General features: G+C 40.9%; 1 protein-coding gene across 1 annotated transcript in view; it reads left to right on the top strand.

The window, feature by feature from the left end:
• The first annotated feature begins 495 nt into the window (after positions 1 to 495).
• LOC134351333 (ALS2 C-terminal-like protein) overlaps positions 496 to 23,446 on the top strand; it is a 112,537-nt gene continuing 89,586 nt past the window's right edge. The window contains exon 1 of the mRNA XM_063057410.1: positions 496 to 617. The gene's annotated coding sequence lies outside the window, so the exon portion shown is untranslated. The remainder of the gene's footprint in view (positions 618 to 23,446) is intronic.

Below are 23,446 nucleotides of genomic sequence, written 5' to 3'. Positions count from 1 at the left end.
TTTTCCCAGGGCTGAAATGGCTAGCACGAGAGGACATAGTTTTAAGGTGCTCGGAATTAGATACAGAGGAGATGTCAGGGGTAAGTTTTTTTATGCAGAGAGTAGTGAGTGCATGGAATGGGCTGCCGGCAGCGGAGTTTAGGAAAATAGAGGTCTATGGGTAATCCTAGGTAATTTCTAAGGTAAGAACATGTTCAGCACAGCTTTGTGGGCTGAAGGGCCTGTATTGTGCTGTAGGTTTTCTATGTTTCTATGAGTAATTTTGTCCTGTACTTTTGCATCTAATTTATTCCTGTGACTGCAGATGCATATAATCCACATTTCAGTATATGTAAAGCAAGGTAAATCTAGTGGGATTTCTGTATTTGACTCTTAAAAATTAATTGGCTAGAGGGAGGCATTGAGTCTGGAAAGGTGCACCAGTCATCTCTATGGTTACTTGGAATTTATGCAAAGCAACATGGGAAGGAGGAGCTTGTTTGCTGAACTATACTTCCTTATTGAGGCAGTTTACACTACAGTGGAATATTCTTGGTATCACATGCTTGCATTGTTAGTGCGGGCAGATGTGAAACATTAGTCCACTCAGGACAAACTAAGCATCACTGCAACTATAGGTAAGGCACTTGGTTTGCTTATAAATTCTGTTGTTGCTGTAGAGTAAATGTTTTCTGCAAGAACTTTTTGCTTTTCAAAGATGTAGTTAGTTTTATTCTGAAGAAAGTTAATCCCCTGATGGTTGTTTCATTTAAGAAAATTCTCTGTCATGCCTATTTGGCATGTTATAACAAGTGCTGTTTTGTTTTCCTGAGCTGTGTCTTTCAAATGCTTGGATAATCTGTCAGCGACAAACATTACTTTACTGCTAAATCAGCCTTCTGGTTTTGTTCAGATTCTCTCTCTTTCTTAATAGTTGAACTGAAACAATCAAGACTTGTAAAACCAATCTGTACACTGACAGAGAAATGCAAACTAGCATTGCTGACTACGGGATAATATTAGTGTAGGAGGAAACCAATGTCCTTCTCTTAGTGCTGATGGAATTCCCACACACGCTCCTTTCTTCAATAACTCTTTGAAAATATCTTAATTTTTACCTATCCCATGATCTATGGAAATAAGAGCTTGTGCCCGGCAATTACATTTGACCTTTTTTGTAAGAAACATGCTAAGTTGTATTAAGCACATAATTTAGCCTGGTGGCAAGATGCTGGACTGCACCCAGCAGCAGTGGGAATTCCTGGCATAATCCCCAGAGATGGCAAACTGTTTAGTGTACTATGCTTAAAACTGTATGGACATAATGTTTGGCTCCTATTACTAGCAAATGGAATCAGAAGGAAAAATAATTTCTCTTGAATAAGGAATTTCCTTTTGTCCTGCACTACATTAGAATTATTTGCTGACATTTTCCAAAGCATGAATATGGCCCTCTTTTTCCTGGAGTGGAAAAATTCTACTGAAGCACAAACAGGCAGAATGAACTGCATCATAGCTTTAGTTTGGAGAAGAACCGCATTTTCCAGATATTGGAGCAAGAAGCCAAAGCTAATATTTCAGTGCAGCTCTGAGGAAGTATGGCACTGGTGAAAGAACACTTCCCTGCTTTAAAGATACACTTAAATTAGCTATTTCAGAGGTAATGGGCAATCCACTTTTGCATTTTGACCATCAACACTCATCCATAAAGTTATTATCACATTGCTCTTTTGGAGCTATGCTGTGATAAATTGATTGTTGTGTTCATTACATTGCAAATAACCATATTTCAGTGTTTTAGTTTCTGAAACATTTTGGAAATTTTCCCTAATCACCTAGAATGCTCCATTGCCATCAACTGATCACAGAATTGTTTGAATTCTTTTTGAGAGCTCATTTTTAAAAGTTATGAGGAACAACATAGGAGCATCAAAAATGATGATTTGAAGTGTTAAGTGAACATAATGTTTTATGTTTTAAAAGTTACACAATCTGTTCCTCATAATCCAAGCAACCAGATTGCAATCACAAAGTACAACTTCTGCTTTTCTCCCCATTTACACAAGACCCAATTTTAATTTTAATTTCACAATTAACGTTGAATAATGCAGATGAACTTGACTGAGTTAAGCAGACCTGAACAGCCTCATCCTGGTATTCACCACCATAGATTCTGCCGGACTTGCTGAGTTCCTCCAGCATTTTGTTTGTGTTGCTCAAGATTTCCAGTGTCTGCAGAAGCTTTTGCGTTTCTGTGTTAATAGGATGAGATTTAATATTTTCTAGTTTGTGATTATATCAGAATCACGTTTAATATCATTGACACGTCATGAAATTAGTTGAAATTTTATAATACGTATTCATTGGCCAGATTTACAAACTTTTTTGAATGTGAGTAGATTTGTTCACATGGGATATTTTAAGTTAAAGGTGATACACTAATTCTCTTTGTTTTACTAGTCTCATTCTCTCCTAATCCACTTAATGAACTAATATGCTATTTTCCAATTTCAATAAACTTTTCACTGCATCAGTGTGGTAACCTTCACATCATTTCTATCTGCTTCACATAAAAAATGCTGGTGGAACGCAGCAGGCCAGGCAGCATCTATAGGAAGAGGTACAGTCGATGTTTCGGGCCGAGACCCTTCGTCAGGACTAACTGAAAGAAGAGATAGTAAGAGATTTGAAAGTGGGAGAGGAAGGGGGAGATCCGAAATGATAGGAGAAGACAGGAGGGGGAGGGATGGAGCTAAGAGCTGGAAAGTTGATTGGGAAAAGGGATACGAGGCTGGAGAAGGGAGAGGATCATGGGATGGGAGGAAGACCAGAGGATGGGCAAGAAGTTGTAGTGAGAGGGACAGAGGGAGAAAAAAGAGGGAAAAAAGGGAAAATAAAAAATATATAATAAATAAACAAATAAATAAATAAATAAGGGATGGGGTACGAAGGGGAGGTGGGGCATTAACGGAATTTAGAGAAGTCAATGTTCATGCCATCAGGTTGGAGGCTACCCAGGCGGAATATAAGGTGTTGTTCCTCCAACCTGAGTGTGGCTTCATCTTGACAGTAAAGGAGGCCGTGGATAGACATATCAGAATGGGAATGGGATGTGGAATTAAAATATGTGGTCACTGGGAGATCCTGCTTTCTCTGGCGGACAGAGTGTAGGTCTGCTTTATTATTTACTTTTGTCAGTGACTGAATCATTTATTCATTACAGTACTTCCTTTCTCTGTTGGCAGTAGCCATTGCCTTTGTTATTGACTTTAACTAGCTATACACTTCATGAGCCCCCAATGTTCATGTTTTCATGTTAGTTCTTCAATTGCTATTTGGATAGTTCCACTCCCACTGTTCTTTACACACCCTGCTGTTTTTCATTTCCCTTCTTTAATTTAACTATTTCCCTTCTTTAACGTAACCATTTCTCTTTTGACACTTCAGAAGCTTTCTTCCAGCATCCGTTCTGGAGGAAAATTGCAGATGTTTTACCAACTTGTGTCCCCTTATTTCTGATTCATTAGCCAATAGAAATAAGTTCTATGTATGTGTACCACTTAAATAAACTGCATAGCCATGAAATTGCTTTTTAATGCTCTCTGGTGACAAGATATAGCATTTTACTCTGCTCTCACCTCCGCTCAGCCTTCTACTCTTATAGCTGAGGTACCTTGTCCTTGAGGAGTCCTATGTATAACATTAACACTTTTCTTCTTTGTATATTCCCAACAAGATGATATCGGATTTTCTGAACTTACAGGCTTTCTGTTTTATTCATCTTGCATTCATTTCTGATGGTTTCTAAGATACATACAAAGGATATTTGATGGACTGACTTAGGTGTTGACTAAAAGAAGGTGATAAGGAGAGAGATGTGCTTGTTGTGTTGCAATGATGTCACAATTGAAAACAGAAATTTTAATAGAACCTTTTAGTAACCTGCAAGTGTCATGTTTTTACATTTCTTTGTGGAAGCAAGTGAATTTTAAAGTTAAAATTTATGTTTCTTGTCCCTTTAAGTATGTAATCATAGAAACATAGAAAATAGGTGCAGGAGTAGGCCATTCGGCCCTTCGAGCCTGCACCGCCATTCAGTATGATCATGGCTGATCACCCAACTCAGAACCCTGTACCAGCCTTCCCTCCATACCCCCGATCTCTTTAGCCACAAGGGCCATATCTAACTCCCTCTTAAGTATAGCCAATGAACAGGCCTCAACTGTTTCCTGTGGCAGAGAATTCCACAGAATCATTAATTGTATGGTTCAGAAAATCACCTAGTCTGGCACCATTAAAGCTAGAGAATGTCAGATAATCGCAGTTTCACTGTACTGCCCTTATTGATTGTGGTAAATGCCAGTTAATCAAAAATTAAAACAAGTAAAAACACAAATTTTGAAAATTAAACAAAAACACTGCAAGGGCTTAGCCAGGTAGTTAACATTTTGTAAGAGACCCTATCTTGAAGTCTGTTTCTCCTTTCCATAGATATTATTTGCTTTGCTGAATTCTTCCAGCATTTTCTGTTTATGTGTCATATAAACGTTTTCTGGAGATAGACATTACATGTCATTTATAGGTACGTGAATATTACTTTGGCCTTGCCAACCCTGTTTGCAGGGATGGACTAATTCATGACATAATTGAAGAATTTTTATTGGATATAAATGGCCTGTAGTCATCAGGGAACTTTCCTACTTTAATTGATGAAGAAACTGAAGTTGATTGTGCCTGGGTCAAAACCCTTGGGATTTCCTGTAATAATGTCCCGAGGAGTGAGATAGTTGTCTTCTGACAATAGTAATAGTGTTCATTGGTTAATGATGGAGCTTAGCCTTAATTCACATTGACTGTTGTAATATTAGGCTCCTCGATGCTGCACTTGTTAAAGCTTTTGTTTTCATTGCACCACTTGTTTTCAACTCTTCTCTCTGAGTTTGAACCAACACTGAAATTAAATCTCTGAGTGTATAGGAGCACTAAATCTGAAGGAAACGTAGAAAGCTTTGGCTACAAAAACCAAAGCTCCATTTTTATTGCATTTCTCTTGTCATGACACAAGAGGACATTTTTTCAGTTGAGCTCTTACTGGCTTCCAGCAGCAATCGCATTAGCCCCATTTCTTCTCGCTTTACTTGTCTGTGCCTTGTCTTTCACATACAGTATATCCATTGACTCCCTTCAGCAGTGAAGAATAGTTAAGGTAAGATATTCCTTTAATGCCTCAGGTACTTTTTAATCTTCAGCATAACATTTGTTGCCTTTTCGGAGCCTTCATTTAATTTGATGCATATAGAAACTTTACTAATCCTAACAACTAAATTACTCTCACAATCTGCTCAGCCGCTAGTGTTTAAAAGCTGAGCTTGGCAAAAATATAAAGGCCTCCTGGACAGTGAATATCCATCACTCCACTGTTTATGGATCTAAACAGCTCCCCCCCCCCACAGGTTATGCAATAATTCAACCAACTTCTGATTTAGCCTATTGCATTCTATGCTCATGAAATAGCTTGATCTAATTTGGAGAAAACAAATATCGATCGATGACCACTTTGAAGAACGCTTCCATTTTGTCTGCAAGGGCGACTCTGCTTTTGCTGTCTGTCACTTTAATTCTCCAAACCAACTTCCATTCTGACCTCTGTATCCTTGGCTTCTCCCACTGTTCCAATGAAACCCAACATAAGCTCTTCGAACAGCAACTCATCTACCGTCAGCATTGACTTTGACAGTTTTAGTAAAGCAACATTTCCAAATTGTGTCAGAACTGGCCACTACTGATGCCAGGTCATGCACTAACTTAGTCAGCTTTAGTTTTCCCTCCATCAATGCTACTGGAGATGCTGATTCTACCCTGCACTTTGTTTCATTTCACCTTTCCAGCAGCTCTTCTGTTCTTCATTTCACAGTTTTGGACTTCTTTCCCCTTTTGCCTTTATTCACTGCCCTCTGTTTACGCTCCTCCACACAGATCAGCTGTGATAAGCAAGCATTCATCACACTTTCTGAGGTCACTAACAACATGTCTGTCATCAAGACATAAGCAGTTGCTTTGTTTCCTCCAACAGAAACACCCACCTCTGCAATTTAAGGCATCCTCATTTTCTCGCAGAGCTTATTAATCTGAAATATTACCTTTGTTTTTCTCTCTGCTCGGATGCTGCTTGATCTGCTGAGCATCACCAGCACTTTCTCCTTGTGTTTCTGAATATTTTACCATTGCTTCTCCTTATTTTGAAACCTAACTGTTAAAAGTCTCTCAACAGAATATTATTCCTATTAACTGTTCTCCATCATTCCCAATTTCTCCTTCGGATCTGGAAATGCTCCTAATCCTGGGAGTGAGCAGACAAAGTAAAGGAAAAGGAAATATTGATATTTCATTTTGAATATTGAAATAATATATAAATTATTGATAGAGTTGATGTGGTTAGACTTTTTCCATTGAGAGTGGGGAAGATTAAAACAAGAGGGCATGGGTTGAGAATTAGAGGACAAAAGTTTAGGGGTAATATGGGGGGGAACTTCTATGAGTGGTAGCTGTGTGGAATGAGCTTCCAGCAGAAGTGGTTGAGGCAGGTTTGATGTTGTCGTTTAAAGTTAAATTGGATAGAAAGGAATGGAGGGTTATGGGCTGAGTGCAGATCGGTGGGAATAGGATAGGGTAAGAGTTTGGCACGGACTAGAAAGGCTGAGATGGCCTGTTTCTGTGCTGTAATTGTTATATGGTTATATGGTTATATACAAGACAGTTATCAGTCGTGGCTACAAAGAGTTTATCTTCCCCTGTTCTCCCTCACTATAGTGATACCTCCTTTTGAAAATCTTGCTATACCATGGTGCTATGGTCAGGGTGGTCATATAGTCTGTGGTCACATTCATGAATGTAAACAAAGACTGCATGTCCACCCAGCAGTCTTTGTCAACATCCAGTAGTGTAGTAATTGTTTTAGCTTGTTTTTGCAAGGTGAAATTCCAGAACCTCTCCACCTCTGTCACCTGAATCCTTGTGTCACATTATCTTTCCCTCTTGGCCAATAACCAAATCCAGGATGCCCGAGTGCAGGTAACCTCTCCCTCTCTGCCTCCAGCACAACAGGTAGATCAAGGCTCCTCAAAGTTCGGTATTGCTGGGGTTTCACTGGTCTTCATAAAACCCAAACACTGCAGCTATAACACATTAAGTGCCCTACTATTCCATACAAATTTCATTTTATGTATTCAATTAGGTGTGTTTCTATTTACTCAATTTAGTTACTTAACAACAAGTTAATCTGTATTAGTCTGTTTAAAACTTTTTTTCTTTACAAAACCTTTAATTTACCACAAGACCATTTAAATATTCCCTGAACCACTGAAAATCCTCATGCACTGGAGGTACAAATCAGCACCTTTTTCCCACTCTGCTACTCCTCGAACGTGCCTGTGGCGACAATGTTTCAGCCCATTGCTCCAGCCAGTTTATGTCTTGATACAATCTATCTCTATCCTCTTTGCAATTCACAATGTTGTAAGTATTGTCTCATCCACAAAATTTTGAACTCCCAAACTTCAATCATTAATATACTGTAGATCAAAGAAAAATCAATGCACCTTCTTCCCCCAGTCTGAAAAACATTCATTCATCATGCTTCTTTGTCTGTTACTTAACATCTGTGTATCTATGCTCACAATGTTCATTTTAAGTATGTGCCTCAACTTTTCTGCTAAACTTATTAAGTGGCACCTTATTAAAAGTGATCTGGAAGTCCAAGTACACCACATCAACTGCATTATCCTTTCTAACTTTGTCCAACAACCTATATTAATTAATCCATTTCCTTCTCAAAGTTCAAAAGCTCTAAGTAAATTTATTATCGAAGTACTTATACTTCACCATATACAACCCCGAGATTCATTTTCTTGCAGGCATTCACAGTACATGCAAGAAACACAATGGAATCAATGAAAGATCGCAGCCAAAAGGACAGGCAAACAACTAACGTGCAAAAGACAACAAACTGTGCACATACAAAAAGAAAGAAAAAACAAAATAAAACAATAATAATAAATAACAAATAAGCAATAAATATCAGGAACATGAAATGAAGAGTCCCTGAAAGTGAGTCCATAGGTTGTGGGAACACTTCAGTGAGGGGGTGAGTAACTTGAGTAAAGTTAGCTTTTCTGGTTCAAGAGCCTGATGGTGAGGGGTAATAACTGGTGCTGTGGGTCCTGAGGTTCCTGTACCTGCTCCCTGATGGTAGTAGTGAGAAGAGGATATGACCTGGTGGTGGGGATTGCTGATGATGGATGTTACTTTCCTGTGACAACGTTCTGTGTAGATGTGTTCAGTGGTGGGGAGCTTTACTCATGATGGACTGGGCTATTTCCACTGTTTTTTGTAGTCTTTTCCATTCAAGGGCATTGGTATATCCATACTAGGCCATGATGCAACCACACATCTATAGAAGTTTTCAAAGTTTTAGAACACATTCCGAATCTTCACAAACTTCTGAAAAAGTAGTGGTGCTGCTGTAGTTTCTTCATAATGGCACTAATGTGCTGAACCCAGGACAGATCCTCTGAAATTATAACACTAAGGAATTTAAAATTGCTGACCCTCTCCACCTCTGACTCCTGATGAGGACTGGCCCATGGACCTCCAGTTTCCTCCTCCTGAGATCAATAATCATTCCTTTCATCTCGCTGACATTGGGTGAGAGGATGTTGCTGTGGCACCACTGAGCTAGATTTTCAATCTCCCTTCTCTAAGCTGATTCATAACCACATCTGAGTCGGCCAATGACAGTGGTGCCATCAGCAAACTTAAATATATCATTGGAGCTGTGTTTAACCTTGCAGTCATAAGTGTAAAGTGAGTTGAGCAGGAGGCTAAGCACAGCCTTGTGGTGTACCTGTGATGACGGTGATGGTGGAGGAGATGTTGTTGCCAGTCTGAACTGACTGGGGTCTGCAAGTGAGGAAACTGAGAATCCAGTTGTATAAGGAGGTACTGAGGCCCAGGTCTTGAAGCTTATTGATTAGTTTTGAGAGGATGATGATATTGAGTGCTGAGCTGCACTCAATGGAGAGCATCCTGTTGTATGGATCTTTGCTGTCCAGATGTTCCAGGGTTGAGTGAATAGCCACTGAAAGGGCATCAGCTGTGGATCTGTTGTGATGGGAGGCAAACTGGAGTAGGTCAAATCACTTCTCAAGCAAGAGTTATATGTTTCATAACTAACCTCTCAAAGCACTCCTTCACAGTGGCAGGTGACCATGCTGTTCTCAGGCACCAGTATAATTGAAGCCTGCTTGAATCAGGTGGGCACCTCAGACTGTTGAAGCAAAAGGTTAAAGATAATGGTGAACACTCCAGCTAGCTGATCAACTTAGGTCTTTAGTACTTGGCTAGGAACCCTGTATGGGCTGGATGCTTTCTGTGGATTCACCCTACTGAAGAATGCTTTCACGTCGGCCTTAGAGACTGAAATCACAGGGTCATCAGGGGCTGTAGAGTTTGTAAAGGTGCCTCTGTATTTTGATGGTCAATGCAAGCAGAAAACATATTGAGCTCATCTGGGAGTGAAACCTTGTTGTCACCAATGTTGCTTAGTTTAATTTTGAAGGAAGTGATAGCATTTAAGCCCATTATAGCTGTCGAGTATCCTTCAAAGATTCAAGTTGGTCTGGATTTGCCACTTTCTGGAGAGATAGCTTTCTGGAGTTGTTCATGGACCTCTTGTATTTTCCCTGATTACCAGACCTGAAGACCACTCAACAGTTTGCAGATCTCATGGTTCATTCAGGGCTTCTGGTTGGGGAAGACTCCGAATGATGTTGTGGGGACACACTCAGCTATGACTGTTTTTATAAAGTCCATGATAACTATGGTATTCATTCAGATCCTCTGATGAGTCCTTGAATACAGCCCAGTCCACCAACTCAAAGCACTCCTGTGGCTGCTCCTCTGCCTCCTACATTCACCTCTTCATTGTCCACTCCTGTAGCCTTGCTCTTTAGCCTCTGCCTGTATGCAGGTAGGAGGAGGACAACCAAATAATCAGTTTTCCCAAAATGTGGTCTAAGATCAAACGGCAGGCATTCCTTATGGTGGTATTGCAGTGGCCAAGTGTATTGGGATCTCAGGTGCTGCAGGTGATATGCTCATGATAATTGGGCCGAGATTTCTTCAAACAAGCCTGACCAAAGTCCATGGCAATGATTGGAAAGGCAACAGTGTAGGCTGTTTCTTGTTTGCTGATGGTGGTGCTTAGTACTTCAAATAGTGGAGGTATAATTTGTTCATCTGTGCTGATCACCCCATCCTTGACTAAGCTGTTCCACCGTGAACACGATCTGTAATGAGTCAACATGATGCTTTCAGATCAGGTCATGCACAGCACATACCTCCGCTGCAACGCTCAGGTGTGTTTTTGGGGTACAGGGGCTAGCGACCCTTGTGCCTGTTTTGTGTTCTATCGCTGAGCAGCAGTGAACAATCTGACTGGCCTATCAGAATTCTCTTTGGGAACTAGTTGACTTGATCAGCATTTCTGATCTGGCTATTGTTCACAATTGCACTTAATAAAAAGAAAGTACCTGCTTAACATCAGGCTTGTATGGTATGTAAGCTGTGGTCAGGGTCACGGAGGAGAACTGTTTCGATAAGAAACACTTAGGTCCTCAATCCAGTTCTCCAGTGACTGTATATTTGCTAACTAGGTACTAGGTAGAGGAAGTTTCATACCCTGTTGTTTTAGTCTAGCTTAGAATCCTCCCCTCCTCCCTCTCTTTCAGCCATGGTGATGTACCTTCATCTGATTAAAGGTGCCATACCTGCATTCTTAAGTGTTAAGTCTGTCAAGTCCTTCAGAAGATCATGAAATCACGAGTTAATTATGATGGTTCAAAAGTAAGGGGAAATTACTGATTGTAGTGACAGTTGTTCAGAAGTATATTTACAAGTTTTATAAGCTGCCTGCAACATGTCGCCATGCTTTACCAGCGCCATCAGTGGCTATTAATCCAGGGTAGGATAAAAATTTTGGAAAATTTTCCCACAAAGTTAAACTAACTGGCCTGGTGTTGTTGGACTCATTCTTGCTCCTTTTCTCTCAAATAAGAAAATAAGAAAATTACATCTGTTATTCTTCTGTCCTCTAGAACCATTGTCATACCAAAAAGCATCGAAAGATTATGATCATTACTCTTGCAATTTCCTCTTCAAAATCCATACTTGTATTCTACATGGTTCCAGCGACTGACCCATTTTAAGTTCAGCAGCTTTTCTTGCACTTCCATGCCAAATTTTTAAACATTAATTTTTTTAGCTACATGTTGAATTTTCCACTTTCAGGTAACCCATACTCCTGGAGTTCTTCACTCACACACACTTACCTGTTCACTTAGATACCTTCTCCTTTAGTTTCCTTATCCTACCCTATCCCCTCCACTCCCCTCTCCTGCTCCTTCAACTGATTCCTTTGTCCACCTTTTACCCGTCTCATCTGGTTAAACCATGGGTGTCAAACTCATTTTAGGTCACGGGCTGGATTGGGCAAAATGCGACTTCATGTGGGCCGGATCAGTTGTGCACGTGCTCCCACAGCCTTTATTTTTTCAACCTGCTCTCATGTGTCTCAGTCTCTGCTATAACTACAAAGTGTTTCACTTTATGAATTTCATTTCTTATGAAGAAGATTGCCTAGCAAGCATTATTTTTATGATTGGTATTAACTTACAGTCGTAGGCTACAAGAAAGTTGTGATGAGAGAGAGAAAAAACAATGCTATTTTGGCTAAGGTCGTTTTGGGAGCCACACCCTTTCCATTAATAAACCATTTGAAATCAAACATTAGCAGACACAAATGTAGACCTAACGAAACAAATTGTAAATGTAGGCTACACAACTGCATCTAATTTTTATTAGCCTGCTTCCGGCAATCAAACTCAGACAATGAACACAGTTAGCCTCTAATTTTTATTGAAGTGATAACATTTACAATAATAGTCAGAAAATGAATGAGTCACAATATTATGACACTCAATATTTCATAATGCATTTTGCTTACTTGTGGCAGTGCATCGAACAGTGTCACTCATTTTCACTTGCTGCTTCCAGACAGCTGCTATCTCTTGGCTTTAACCAGCCTGTCAACATCAGGGACCAGTTTCTGGGCAGTTGTGATTTTCATAATGTCATTTAGATGTCTGTGTGTCAGCTATGAGCGCAGTTTGGATTTGTTAATGTTCGTTATGGAGAACGCCTGCTCACAGAGATATGTTGTCCCAAACATGCAAAGGATCTTTGAGGCAAAGTCTGTCATCTTGGGGTACATCGGTCCCAGGTATTGATAGAATGAGTCCAGACCCACAGTCTCAAATTTATATTTCAAAGCCGAGTTACACTGAATTTCAATTAGTTCCATTTGGAGTTCCTCCAGCACATCTGATGCTGCGTTGACGGCAAACGGCGAGCAGAATAGTGAGAATTCCTTCTCAAGCTGAGTGAAGACCTGGAAACGATTCTGAAACTCACTTTTCAGCCGTGATATTTTGTCCTTGTACCTGTCCATGTTGTTATTCCCATGAGCGACACGCACAGACTGCAAAGAGGGGAAATGAGCTGGGTTGCTCCAGGATAGTTGCATCTCCCACAGGCCTAATTTAACTTGCAAGGCACGAATGCTGTCGTAGTATTCCATAACAAGTTTGTTGCGGCCTTGCATGTTAACATTAAGCACATTTAAGTACTCTGTTATATCCACCAAAAATGCAAGATCATGAAGCCAGTCTGGGTCATCCAACTCTGCCACTGGCTTCCCTTTCTCATTCATGAATAGTCCAGTTTCCTCATGTAATTGGAAAAAACGTTTGAGAACAACTCCTCTGCTCAACCGGTGGACTTCAGTGTGGTAGGGGAGGCCGTGTCCAATATTACTTTCGGACAAAAGAGTGTCAAATTGCCAATGGTTGAGTTCCTTAGCTCTAATAAAATTAATCGTTTTGATGACTACATCCATGACATTGTCCGTTTTCAGGCTCCTGCTACATAACGCCTCTTGGTGCATAATACAATGAAAATTGCAGAATTTCTGCTCTGGATTCTGTGTCTGAACTTTCTCTCTGAGTTTCGCAACAACACCTGCCTTTTTCCTGACCATGGACGGTGCGACATCCATTGCCACACCGACAGCGTGAGTCCAGTCAACCCCCAGTCTGTCCAAGGCCTCGACGAGGCTGAAGAAAACGTCATTCGCCATTGTGGTGTTTGTCATGGGCACCATCTCCTCAAACCCCTTGGTGACGTTCAAAGATGCATCAACACCACGAATAAATATTCCCAACTGAGCTACATCAGTCACGTTGGTGCTCTCATCAATTGCAATAGAGAAGGCAATAAGTGACTTCACTTTGTCTGTTAGAGTTGACTGTTCAAATCTCCTGCATGGTCCCCGATTCTCTCTGCCACAGTGTTTCTTGACACGCTGAAATTACCAAAAGCCTGTCTCTTCTCAGGGCACACCAGCTCAGCCGCCGATTCCCCCTGAGTACGGCTTCGACGCAGCAGCTATTTTGTTGGCAATAATATAGCTGGCCTTGACAGCTCCATCATGAGTCTCTCGACTTTTGGTGAACACTAATTGCTGTTTTTTCAGAGTTGCTTCAAACTCGTTTACCTTTTGCGTTCTGAGTCGTCCTGCATATTTGTCATATTTTTCTCCGTGCGACATCTCATAGTGTCGTTTGATATTGTACTCTTTTGCCACAGCCACTTGTTGTGAGCATATCAGACACACAGGTTTGCCGTTGACCTCACAGAAGAAAAAACGATCTTTCCAATTATCGTTGAATATCTGACCTTCGATGTCAGCTTTTCTTTTTTTGGAAAGCATTTTGAACCACAGCAGCAAACAGTCTCAGCCTTGCTACAGGTGTTACGTACCTGAGTACTCTGTGTGTTTATACTATGTCTGACGACGTAAGTGGGGCCCCAGTGGTCTTCAGTGCGGGGTGGTAGGTGCTTATGCACAGCGGGTGGTTAACTGCACCCTATTGTTTTCTAAGTACACACAACAAGCTGCCGGCGCAGCAGGCGGCACAGACAGCGGTGGGAGAGAGAGCGGCTGCCGTACAGATACATAATAAATAGTCGTGAATACACATTTTCTTTCCCAAATCATCCCGAGGGCCGGATTGGACCCCTTCACAGGCCGGATGTGGCCCGCGGGCCGGTAGTCTGACACCCCTGGTTTAAACCGATCACGCACCAGCTCTGTCCCACACCTCCCTTGTACTGCATTATAGAACATAGAAAATAAAACAGATCATCACAGAAACAGGCCCTTTGGCCCATGATGTTGTGTCAAATTAATTAAACTAGTAGTTAAATGTCTAACTAAACCGGTGCCTTCTGCTTACAAAATGTCCACATCCTTCCATTCTCTGCAAATTCATGTGCCTCTTTGAGACCTTCTTGAACGCCTATATTGTATTTGTTTCCATGATATACTGGCAATTTTTCCTCCCCCCCCAATTCCTGATACAGTGTCTAGACCCAATATATTGACATATAACTTTTGCCTCCATAAATGCTGCTCGACCAACTAAGTTCTTCCAGAATGCAGTTTTGTGTTATCAATTTTTATCATATCTATTGTCTCAACAAACCTCATTCATTGCTGCCTTGTAAGCAGCTCTTCCCTGGTGAAGACAGATTTCATACTTTATATCTGCCCTCAGTAACCATGTGCATGTTCCAGTTTAGTCCTTCAAATGCCCTACTCATAAATGGATTAATTTTTTTCCTATTCAGTGCACACATCCCTCTTAAGAGCTGTAGCCTTGTACAGGTTAATATCAGCTGGTGTACAATGCTCCTGAAATAGCTTACACATAATATGAGCCAATGGGCAAAATGTCACAATTTATACTTTAAATGCACAGGTTATTTCACAAGATACACACAGAAATAACATACTAATGGTACTGGATGATACTGGACGAAATACATGTGAGTTTTCTGTGCATTGATATTTAAATACAATTTTCTCCTGCATGAATCAACTTCACTTCAAACACTGGCATGCTCCTTCATAAATGCATGTATTCTTCCTTCTCCAAAATCTTAGTGGAATATGTACGGAAGTTCTTGAAAGAAAGGGATGAATCCATTTTTGATTTTCTTGACTCTTCTACGCCACTTTGAGCAGTAAGTGATGGAAATATGCAGAAGTTTCTTTAAAGGTCACTGTGTTTCCTTGATGACCTGTCAATATTACCCTATTATTCAGCACCGCCACTAAAAAAAGCACATTCTTTCCTGTTTTTGAGAATTAATTTTCCACTCATTTGTCGTCATATTTGCCTATGCAACAGGGGCTGTATATTTAAATCAGTGATTTGTTGTAAGTACTTTGAAATATCTTATGACCAGTAAAAATAGTTTACTAGTGAAAAAACGTTTCTTAAAAAAAGGGCATATTGCACAATATTTTTACTTCATTTTTTCTCCTGAGAATGTTGATTCCATGAAATGATCTTGTTCTAAATGCAGTAACCACTCTTACATTATAACTACTAGTTGTGCTGTATGGTTTTATGTTTTGTAACTCCAGAAGCTAATCAGAAGGAAAAAACTAGGAACTGTGATAGTGTGTCCATTTTTCACTTTTCTTTTCGTTAGTGAGGTGTGCACATTGATGTGATGGCATAATGTTGTATGCCATTCATATACTTTTACATATATCCCACAATGAATTATTTAAACAAACAAAGAATGCTTAATCAAACAATATCTTTTAACTTGAATATCTTGCTGTGCTTCAATAGGTAGGTAGTCGTCTTATGTTCATTTTAAAACTTACTCATCACCACTATTAAGTCTTGTAACTCCTGAAACTAATCAAGAAAAAAACAAGGGAGCCTGGGATAACGTGTCTACTCTGTTTTTTTCACTTTTCCTTTCACTAGTGAGGCGCGTGAACAGACTCACCGGGGAGAAGTACTGGTAGATATGACGTGGCCTCTTTATTCAGCTAAATATCATAAATAAGCTGACAGCCTTTGGAGTCACAAGAAAGAGAGGGATAGAGAAAAGTGGAGGGGAAGGAGAGGGAAAAGGTGAGGGAGAGGGAAAGGCAGAGAGAGATACTGGGAGAGAAGATTGGTGGCTGAAATTATTTGCAATATGTGCTAAACCCAAAAATAGCTCTAACAGTCCCTCCTCTTGGCCACCAGGACAAAATAAACTTGTACCGGGAAAGGCTAACCTTAAGGAGGATCTACTCAAATAGTGCAGCAAAAATGCTCTGCTTCAGAATTCCCCCCCACCCCCAATTATTTTATATGCATCTAAATCTACCCAATCATCCCTAATCGCTACCTACAAAATGCTAAGTGGAGAGATTGCTCCAGAAGTTTGAACAACAGGCTTTAGAAATGTGGTCCTGTTTGTACTCCTGTCGGGTTTCCCTGCTAGCTAACTGCAGCTTAATCACATCCTTGTCTTCACCCCTTCATTTTCTGGTAGCTTAATCTCTCTCTTTCCAGGGGCACCAGCAAAGTAAATGCATCAGACTCACAGGCCCTCTCATCGATGTACAGGAAGGGGTTGGGGTAGTTTCTATTTGAATGACTGCAAGGACTTCTCCCCCGTGGCACCCCCTTCTGAACTACCCAGTCGATCGCTGGTCCAACGGCTGAAAGGGCCCAGCTCATTTGTATTCACTCCTCATTCAGGCTGGGGGTGACGGCCTTCAGATGCCATGTGTAATCTTTCTCAGTCTGCCATGCCATCGAATTTTGAAACCTGGTGATTCAGCTTGAACTTAAATCCCTCCCCATCTATTTTTCACAATATCTTTTCTATTCTATGCTATTGAACCAATCTTCTACCTTCATTACAGAGTACCATTACCATCACATTTTAGCATGCTATTCATAGGTTTCTGTCACGCTTTCAGTGTCTTCTGCCTTCGCGTTTGCCTGGGGGTCTGTTTCCATCGACTGTGATCAGGTCTGGAGTGGCCAGCTGATGTTCACCTCTTAGGTTCTCTATAATTACACTGTTACTGGGTACACTTGATCTCCTGCTCTGTCTGTAACGGCAACAAGAAGGTGAGTCCAGAGTTTCCACTGGCTGCCTCAACGAGTCTGCACACAGGGACAAGTATCATTTGTTAAGAGTACCATCTGTGGTACGATCCATCTGGGAGAAAACCCGCCCTTTCAGGCAGCACCCTCACCATGACTTGGTCACCTGGGTATCTCCCTTCCCTCTGACTCCCTCTGATCAGCAACGTGCTGCTGTTGCTTTGCTCGATCATTCACATTTCCATGTAATCTTACTAAACCGGCAGTTGTAGTTTTTTTCTGTACATTTGTAATTTCTGCTGCTTCTTGTCCTTCTGCTGCTGTCCAGGCACTGATGTCTCCCCACTTGTTCCCTTTCTGCTCCTTCCTCTCCCCTTTCTGGTGATTCTTTACTGTAAACACCTCAGGCAGCTCCTGACTGTGCTTGGCCCCCTCCCCCTGGGATCTCCTGACATGATTCCCACATATCACCCTCTCTCTCCTCCCTGCTCGGGGCTGCTGACTCCCTGTGGGTTACATTAGCTGCTTTGTGGGTCACACATGTTCATTGTCCCTGTCTCATCTACGTTATTTCTCCCTTTTCTGAACCTATAATGGCTCCTGCTTCCCTTAGGATGTCTTATGCAAGGATAGTACCCTCATTATTTGGACAGACCCAGAAATACACTGGAAGCTGCACTCCGCCAATTTCCAGTACCTGGGACTGACTTCTCTCCTCCCTCATTGTTTTACCTCCTGCACTGGTAATGTAAATCATTTCTCCAGTCGTGGGCAAGGGTAGATCAGTTATCGATACTGATAATCCCGTGTCCACTAACATTGTGCGTTGCTGGCCCCTGATAAACCTCTTGTGTGCCTCCATGGGTGACTACCTCTGGCAAAAGAGGCAGCCTTCACCCATTTGTCTAACCTCACCAACTTTATAATCTGGTCAGCAACCAAATTGGAAAGAGAGGGCACTGCTGTGGACTCTGCCTGCTTTAGTAAATGACTTTTACCCTTTTCACTTTTTTCAGAACACTGCCTCCAACCATGGCCAGAGAAGCCACAGCTGTAACAAATCATCTCCTTTACTCTCCCACAGATTCTTGCTACGTGCCCCTGCTGCCAGCACACAAAGCAGGTTCTCTGAGACACCACGGCAGCTACATTCGCTACAGCCGCTTTGCGATTTCTCTTGCACTTCCTTTGGTCCATCTCACTGGCCCATAAAGCTAACACAGAGCAGGTTGAACCACGGTTATTCACAAATCTAAAACTAACTTTGGGCTGAGCTCAAGCCTTCCTTAACAGTATCCAACCTGGAATACACTTTATGTTCTGCATAATCCATGGCTGTCTCATCAGCTCTCTGAATCACTGACATTATTGTTTCCCTGTTACTCCCCCCAGTCGCTGCCTCATCTTCCCTTTAAAGTGATATCTCTCTTCATTGCTAGTGTCCCTTGTAGCTGCCCATGTACCATCCTGCACCCCCTAGGCCATACTGTCCCACATATTCCTCGGGCACTTTGCTATTACCAACAAGTGTACATCTTCAGGGTGCTTCTGGTGAATTTCAAGCATTTCCTCAAGCTTCACCAGAATTCTGAATTCCCACATGTGACTTTAAGCGAGGGTAACTCTGACAAAATGCTCTGTTTCTCCCCGGGGTGAAGGGTTTATGAATGGTTGTAATCAGGGTCAGGGGCTAACTTTGGTCTTCAGGGTTCTTGACCTGATGTTGCCTGACCTCAATAGGCACCATCCTGACATGTACATATAACCATATAACAACTACAGCACGGAAACAGGCCATCTCGGCCCTTCTAGTCCGTGCCGAACTCCTACTCTTACCTAGTCCCACCGACCTGCGTTTGATCCATAACCCTCCATTCCTTTCCTGTCCATATATCTATCCAATTTAACTTTAAACAACAACATCGAACCTGCCTCAACCACTTCTGCTGGAAGCTCATTCCACACAGCCACCACTCTCTGAGTAAAGATCTGGGTAAAACCTCTCTACACTAATTTTCACACAATGCAAAACATAAATGGTAGGTACAAGTTAGACAGTACGTACTTAAAACCGCAGAGTATGTGCTCTGCAATCTGACACTTACGTGTGTCTGAACTCATGATGCTTACTGTATTCCTCTGCATCTAACTGTTACACCAAGGTGCGTGCGCGCGCACACACACACACACACATTTGCAAATGCATTTGCTAAAAGGCAGATCCTGGAATGAGTATACATGCCTCCACTGGCATCCTGAAACTTCAATAACCATCCTGCACAACTGGTGGCCCCGTCTCACCAAATTAATAAACAAAGTTTGGTCGCTTACATAAATCCTATGTATGCGCACTCGTTACTCTTATATCTACCAGTTCAGCTCTTCGTGTTTGTGATTCCATGTGTTGTTACATGAATGAAGTCACTGGACAAAAGTACTGGTAGATATGAAGCAGCTTCTTTTTTCAACAAAACGAGATACAGCAGGCATCATATAGAGATGGTGTCGGTCAAAAGGTCTGGCTGGCTCAACATGGAGCTTAATATTTTATGTGCTAAACCTCAAAGGACAATTCCATATTTACAATGTATCTACAATGATTTCATTGAAACTACACACAAACTTCACACTTCCTGATTCACACCCACACCACAGACATCTAAATGAATTGTATTCAGCAGTGTCTGGTCTGTGATTCATGCCTTTTAGGGACCTATTGTTCATTTGAATTAGATCAACAATTTACATTAAGATTTGAAGATCGGTGGCTGAGAAGTCACTTGTTAAATGCAAAAATGCTAAACCCAGAAATCACTCCAACACCGTGTACCACTAACCCAAACAGGTCCAAGTGTGAATGCTAATTTTAAAAATACTCACCCACCTAGACTGCTAAGATCGATGGCCACATGATAGGTCACAAGAAGGTATCCCACTCCTGACACCAAATGTTGTTGCATGAACAAACTCATCAGAAAAAAGTATCAGTAGATTTAAAGCAATGTCTTTATTGGACAAAATATCACAAATAAACTCAAATAAGCTGACAGCCTTTGGAGTCGGTGGGGGGGGTGGTGTGGAGAGGAAGAGGGAGAGGGAGAGGAAAAGAGAAAAAGGGAGGAAGAGAAAAGGGGAGGGAGAGAGGGGGGAGGGAGAGAGAGAGAGAGAGAGAAAGAGAGAGAGAGAGAGAGAGAGAGAGAGAGAGAGAGAGAGAGAGAGAGAGTGAAACATCTGCCTGGCCCAATGCTACACAACATTTTATGTGTTAAACATTAAAGGACAATTCCATACTTACAACATACCCACAATGCTTTGTTTGAACTACATACAAACTTCACGCCTCCCAATTCGCATGCATACCACAGTCATCTAAATTAATTTTAATCAGCATTGTCCCATCTGTGAGTCAAAGCTTTTAGAAACCATTGCTAAGAGCTGGATTTTAAATTTAATCTACAATCTAGATACAGACTTGAAGATAGGTGGTGGAAGTTATTTACTATATGTGCTAAACCCAAAAATCACTGTTTTTTTAATGAGCTAGAGAAGATTAAACCCACAATGGACTTCATAACCTGGTTCCCATTGCATGTCAATTTTCTTTTTATCTGTCAATTTAGAGCCCCGAGTATTCTATAAAAAGCCTAGAATATTGCAGGTGCCATAAATTAGAAAGAGTAAATAGCAATGTGGATTTTTTGCCTTTTGTTAGAACAAAGCTTCTTTTGAAGGTCAGAGATAATATGGATTGAAAGAGAGTAGATCTGAAATATGAAACCTTCCTCTCTCATGACCTTGACCAAATTTATTCAGTCAGCATAATACTAACAATGTAACAGCAAAATAGTTCACTGGAAGGTAAGATATCTAAAATCAAGGACACTATATCCACTTGCTATGAAACTACTGTAAAATTGACTTTCATATAAGATTTCTATACCACAAAGCCCACTTGTTTCTGTTCTAAATATTTTCTCAGTTTAATTTGTAGCTATCAGCTCTGTTGGGTGTGTGTTCATTATGTTAAGGGATATGACTGCTTCACACAAAACTTTGTCATATATAGCTGCCAAGGTCAAACACATCCATATGAGACTGACTCAGAGTGCAGTATACTAATTTAGATTGGTTATCGAGTTTTTTTGATTTGAAGACAAACATCATAGTTATTCCCAAAGTGGTTAATCTGCATTGAACTTTTTTGACAAGGAGGAAGTAAAGGCAACATAGAGTATGAACCATTAGTAATGTGTTATACTCTGAATTGAGGAAGTAAAATTTAAATTTAAGTACAGTTAAAAAAATGAAAAAATTGCATCTGTCAGAAATCTAAAATAAAAGCAAACATCTTAGTAATAGCCAGTCAGACAGCATCTGTAGAAAGAGAAAAAAAAGTTGTTACTACAGATGAAAAATCTTCGACCTGGGAAGGAAAGGTACAAGAATGGTGTTTAGAGGTTACAGCATCCAGGATAATGAAACAGCCCTTTTTTTGCTGATGATTGTTGAAGCAGGAGTTTCCCTGGGTTACTGCTTTCGCATGATTAATCTTGTGTAGGCCATCATCCTCTTCAGTGACTCAAGGAGGTGTAAGTAGCGGCAGGTTTTGATTCATCCAAGAATGACAACCTTTCACCAATTTGGAGCTTTTCACAGTTTTGTCTGTCAATCCTATTGATTAACTGTCTCCTATTTCCACATTCATTTTCCATCAAATGGTTCTCGTTTGCTTTTTAATTAGCATGTTTCCTAGTCATTAAATGTTTCACCTTTCTCTCTCTTTTCCGTTTACACTCTTGTGTCACCCTCTCTTCCTTCGAGACTCCTCTGAAGTCACCGGAGGAGGCATCCAAATCAATGAATGCAACGTTTGATTTGAAATTACTTTGTGATTGTAAATTTTGAACATTGACAGACTGAGACTGGATTCATTTCAAATGCTATCATAAAATACAGGACCATAACAGACAACACAATCGCAATCAACAATTTACAAGACAATAGTGCAAGTAGCCATGAGCAATCAACAATTAGCAGAATGGTCACAAGCATAAATGTTGAAAATCAGACTTAAATAAATGTGAACATAGGAACAGACTAAATAACTATCAAAAGAGCAAGGAGAGCAGGAAAGATCATTTAATGGATGTTGTGCAGGGACAGTTCAGATATTCCACCTGAGTGAGTGTTGTTGAATAACTGCATTGCTACAGGAGATACTGTAAGCTTTGGAAATGACATGTAGTCCTGGTGGTGATGGACTTGTAGTGTTCCCCTGATGGCAATTTTGTGCTAGGATGGGTAGAGCCAGCAGTAATTTTTTCAACTCTTTTCTTCACCCTGACGACGCACTAGTCATTCAATGTTGGTAGTTGGCAGCCAGTTATTTTCTCCACTGAGTGAACCATTCACTGCAACCTGGACTTGGAGAGGGAGGAGATGGTGGGGGAAAAATGGTGATACAGGTGGCTATAACACTCTCAGTGATGGCTGACTAAAAATTCACCAGGATACACACTGAGATGTTAAGTTTCCTAAGCTGGCATAGGAAGAACAGTCTCTGCTGGGCTTTCCTGATGATGAACGTCATACACTTGCTCCCCTTCAATGTATTGGTAATGGTAGTCCCCTGGAATATGGATGACTTGACCACAGACACGGCCTGACCATTAACTTCCAAGGAAAGACAGTTAGAGGGTTGTTGACAGATATCAATTCTCACTTCCTTAAGCTCCAAGTTGTTACAAGCTCACTATAATGCAAGCTCACTATGATAGCAGATTCACCTCATTATTAGAGATGAGACCAACTACAGTCATGTCATCTGCGAACTTTAGGATTTTAATGCATTTGTCTGTGGAGGTACAGTCAACTGTATAAAGTAATAAAAGGAGGGGTGATAGAACTGAGTCCTGGGGAGAGCCTGTGCTTATAGACATTGGACTGACAAGTTGGAACCCAGCCTTGCGTAATACTTCCTTCCTGTCAGGAAATTCATCATCCACTTCCAGATGTTATAGGGTACAGCTATCTGGGCGAGCTTGACGTGGAACAACTCCAGAACAAAAGTGCTGAAGGCGGAGCTAAAATCCACAAACAAGATCCTCACATAGGTGTTGTGGAATCCAAATGCTGAAGAATGAAATGAAGGCATGAGTTAACTGTGTCCTCAAACGAGCAGGTTGCCTTATAAGGAAACAGTAGCGGGTCAAGGAAAAGATTAGTAATGGACTTAAGGTAGGCCAACTTCAGATGTTCAAAAGTTTTCATAACTACTGAAGTTAGACTGGCTGGCCTTTCATTATTAAGTCTAGTGATCTTACTTTTCTTGGGAAATGAAGCAATTGTAGCAACTTGGAACCCTGCAGGGAGGTGTTAAATAT

The sequence above is a fragment of the Mobula hypostoma genome, chromosome 1, assembly GCF_963921235.1.
Source record: "Mobula hypostoma chromosome 1, sMobHyp1.1, whole genome shotgun sequence".
Taxonomy (NCBI): domain Eukaryota; kingdom Metazoa; phylum Chordata; class Chondrichthyes; order Myliobatiformes; family Myliobatidae; genus Mobula; species Mobula hypostoma.
This window is presented reverse-complemented; position numbering and strand designations above follow the sequence as displayed.